We start from the raw sequence: 4,529 nt of genomic DNA, 5'->3' as shown, positions 1-4,529 counted from the left end.
TGGTTTTCTTTTATTATTATTACTAGAGGTCTGATGCACGAAATTCGTGCAAGGGACTCAGCCCTCGAAAGCTGGGCTTCCTCTGGAACAGCGGTTCGCAACCTGTGGGTCATGACCCCTTTGAGGGTCAAATGACCCTTTCACAGCTGTCGCCTAAGACCATCGGGAAACACATATATAATTACATATTGATTTTGTGATTAATCACTATGCTTTAATTATGTTCAATTTGTAACAATGAAATTGGGGGTCACCACAATATGAGGAACTGTATTAAAGGGTCACGGCATTAGGAAGGTTGAGAAACACTGCTCTGGGAGGTTGTCCGAAAGGACATCTGGAAGGTTGTTCGGCTGTCCAGTCTAATTAGCATATTATGCTTCTATTATTATAAATTATTTTAATCCTCACCTGAGGATATTTTCCCATTGATTTTAGAGAGAGTGGAAGAGACAGGGAAAGACAGAAATATTGATGTGAGAAAAACACATTGACTGGTTGCCTCCTGCATGCACCCTGACCAGCACCCAGGCTGGGGAGGAACCTACAACCAAGGTACGTGCCCTTGACTGTAATCAAACCTGGGACCCTTCAGTCCAGCGGTTGCCAACTCGTGATCCATGGACCACTGGTGGTCCATGAGGTCTGAAAGGTTGGCGACTGCTGGTTTAAGGAAACCTTTGGTGCAGTGGTTGCCAATCAGTGGTCCATGGACCACTGGTTGTTAGTGAGGTCTGAAAGGTTAGTGACCACTGCTTTAGTTTTCAGGCTGACACTCTATCCACTGAGCCAAGTTGGGTAGGGCAAAATAGTGTTTTTCTAAATGAGAATGTTTTCTTGGTCTGGAGGAACACAGTTCTGGAGTAAATAGCAGGTTTCATTTTTAGCAGACACCTCTCTTCTTCTGCTGGACTACACCAATTGTGTCTTCATCCTTCATTTCCAACTGTGCAGGTGTGTCTATTTCATTGATTTGCTACCCATTAAATCAAAATCTGATCTGTCTCCTTGACAAATCCTGCAGTTCACAATATGCTTTTTTTAGTTTACTAAGTGGTGTATGCTTCTTAATCTTAAACTGTACTTCAGAAGCATCCTGCCTGCCATCTTCAAATGAATATGATTGTTGTTCTCAGTATTGACTCCTTTGGGCTTTTTGTCTGCCCTGGCAAGCTCCAGGTCTTCTCAGCTGCCACTTTGCAAAAGAGGTAACGAGGTGCACATGCTTAAGGAGCATACTAACAGCGCCAGGTGCAGCAGGAGCAGCTGCTTCTGGTTGTTGTTTTTTTTAATATAAATATATTACTGATTTTAATATATATATTACTGATTTTTTAATATATATATTACTGATTTTTTACAGAGAGGAAGGGAGAGGGATAGAGAGTCAGAAACATTGATGAGAGAGAAACATCGATCAGCCGCCTCCTGCACACCTCCCACTGGGGATGTGCCCACAACCAAGGTACACGCCACTGACCGGAATTGAAACCAGGACCCTTCAGTGTGCAGGCTGACGCTCTATCCACTGAGCCAAATCAGCTAGGGCTGCTTCTGACTTTTAAGTTTCACTCTTCTTCTTCCTCTTGTGCTCCACATCTGGGCAATCACAGGTGCTCCTTCCTTTGGCTCTAGGAGGAAATGTAAACCATGAAAGCCTCTGACATAAGAATTCCATGCCAATTTCCTGTCCTTGCTCTTAATCATTTGCAGACTTTCTGGGGAAGCCTGCCCCACTTTTCTTACAAAGATTCATTGTGAGTAGTTAAACTTTTCATATTCTCTTGGTGTGTGTGTGTGTGTGTGTGTGTGTGTGTGTGTGGTCATCAGTCTCAACATTCCAACCAAATTTTGGGTTGGGGGTCCATCCTGTACCTGCAGATTAGCAACAATAGGTAAGAATAGCTACCACTGTCCTTTTTTTCACAAATGACATGATCATCTATGTAGACTATTCGACAGAACTTCCAAAACTCTATTAGATATAGCAATGATCTTTTAGCAAGGTAACAGGCTACAAGATCAAAATACAAAAAGCAGTTGTATTTTTATATACTGGCAATAAACAATTGGAAATTGAAACTTTCAAAAATATCACTTACAATAGCATCAAACTCTGAAATACTCAGGGCTAAATCTGGCAAAATATTTTATGACCTGTACATTAAAAACTATAAAATATTGTTGAGAGAAATTAAAAATCTAAATAAATGGAGATATGTTTATGGATTATGAGATTCACCATTTTAAAGATTTCAGTTCTCCCCCAATTGATCTTTATATTCAATTAAAATACAAGATAGATTTTTTTGGGGGGGTTATAAATTGACAAATTCCTTGTAAAATTTTCCTAGGTGTTTATCCAAAAGAAATTTAAATTTCATTCCCACAAAAAACTGTACATGAATGCATATAGCAGTAATAGCCAAAAGTTGAAAACTTACACATCTATTTTTCAATAAGTGAATGGCTACACAAACTGTGGTGTATTCACATGGAATAAAATGAATGAATTACTTATACATGTAACAACACATATGAATCTTCAGGGAATTATGCTGAGTGAAAAAACCTATACCAAAATTAAATACTGTGTGATTTGATTTATATAATATTCTTTAAAGATAAAATTATAGAGATGTGAAACAGATTAGGGTTACTAGGCCTTATGGAGGGTGTTTGGGGGAGAGAGAGAGTGAGGAGATTAGTGGGTATAACTATAAAAGGACAACATAAAGATTCCTTGTAATAATAAAAATATTCTAAATGTTGACTGTATCAATATTAATACCCAGTTGTGATATTGTATATCATTTTGTAAAATGTTACCATTGTGGGGAATGGATAAAGGGTACATGGGATCTCTGAATTACTTCTTACAACTGCATGCAAATCTAGTATTACCTCAAAATAAAAAGTTAAATTAATAATAAAAAAAAGCTGGGTCAAAAGAGAACAAATTCTAAGGTGGAAGATCAAAATCCAACTACATTAAATGTAAAGTCACAAAATACGTCAAGTTAAAGAAGGTTGTCATTATTTTTAAAAATTATGTGATTAATAAGAGACACTTAGAAATATTAAAATTAAAAGGTAGAAGAGATAAAGCATGCATTAGCCAAAAGAAGAATGGTAAAGCAATAGCACTGGATACTTCAAAATAGACTAAGAAATAAAAGCGGTATTCTAAATAAATGGTAAATTCCATAATTTCCTGTTGTATCAATCTAATAGGAAGCTATTGAACTCTAAAAATGTATCACCCAATAAGACAGCTTAAAAATATATAAAGCAAAGCAAAGTTTAACAGAAATAAAAGAAGAGACAATTTTACAAAGTATAAAAAAAAATGAAAGAACCAGCTCTGTTCTTTTCTCATCTATTAACAAAACAATTAGAAAAAACCAATTCTAATAGTGCCGGGAGCTGGTCCATCCTTGCTGTTTCAAGGGACCTGGCATATATGGCATACTGTTCTTAATATATTTGCTCACCTTCTTGGCACTATGTGTTTTAATCAAGGTCACCTCTCCGAGAAAGGTTGTTTCCCCAGGTAGAGATTTTTCTCTGAAGTTAGGGAGGGAATAAAACTCCTTAACTAAGTGCCAGGCGGGTAATTAATCTCTTTAACTACAAACAATCATGCTTATGCTACATAATCTTTACTCCCTGGAATGGAGATAAGAAACGCCCTAACCTTTGTAATAGAAATTGACAGGATTAAAATCAACTGGTATAAATACGGATGTAACAAGACAATAAACACCAGAACTTCTCTGAGATCCTGGATAGAACCAGGCGAGAGAACCCAACTATGCTGATGAACTGAATGCGCCTCCATGTCATTCCTTCTTAGCCGACTCCATCCACACCTTTGGGGACCCCTGGACCTGCTGGGGTTGGACCCCAGCATTATAGTAGACAGAAAAAATATATACTGTTGGTAAAGACATGTGAGACAAATAAGCAAAAGATATTCAGAGGACTGTTATCTCTACATAGGTTTTACTGGGAGTCTCTTGTCCCTTCCCACACACAGATTCACACTGAAACAGTGACAATTATCATCTAGTGAAAGGAAGACTATTTTCTACTGCATCCTAGAGATAACATAGTCCTTTGGGCTTTGTGTAGCCAGAAGCCTCTGATACCTTCAAAGACTACAAGTTCTTAATATTTAGCATTCTGTAGTCTCTCTTTGTCAACACATCGTAACACGAAAGGATAGGCTAGTGTTTTTATATATATTTTCTCCATTTTAGTATCTACTTCAAAATTATTCCAGTGAGTCTTCAACTTTCACTGACAATTGCTTTTTAATCCTTTTGAAGTCAGAGTAGAACCCACCATATAAAATGCTGAAACAGAATCAGCGGCCCGAACCAATATGCTCAATTAATATTTGACAAAGGAGGCAAGAACATACAATGGAGCCAAGATAGTCTCTTCAATAAATGATATTGGAAAAATTGGACAGATATATGCAAGAAAATGAAACTAGACCACCAACTTACACCATACACAAAAAT

At 37.4% G+C, this 4,529-nt stretch overlaps 1 pseudogene; it reads left to right on the top strand.

Annotated features, from left to right (window-relative positions):
- The window catches only part of LOC102774154, a 2,466-nt pseudogene extending 1,254 nt beyond the window's left edge, over nt 1–1,212 (top strand).
- Nucleotides 1,213–4,529: the final 3,317 nt, after the last annotated feature.

This window comes from Myotis davidii, unplaced genomic scaffold (assembly GCF_000327345.1).
Source record: "Myotis davidii unplaced genomic scaffold, ASM32734v1 scaffold613, whole genome shotgun sequence".
Taxonomy (NCBI): domain Eukaryota; kingdom Metazoa; phylum Chordata; class Mammalia; order Chiroptera; family Vespertilionidae; genus Myotis; species Myotis davidii.
The sequence above is the reverse complement of the archived record's forward strand: the minus strand, read 5'-3'. Positions and strand labels throughout refer to the sequence as shown.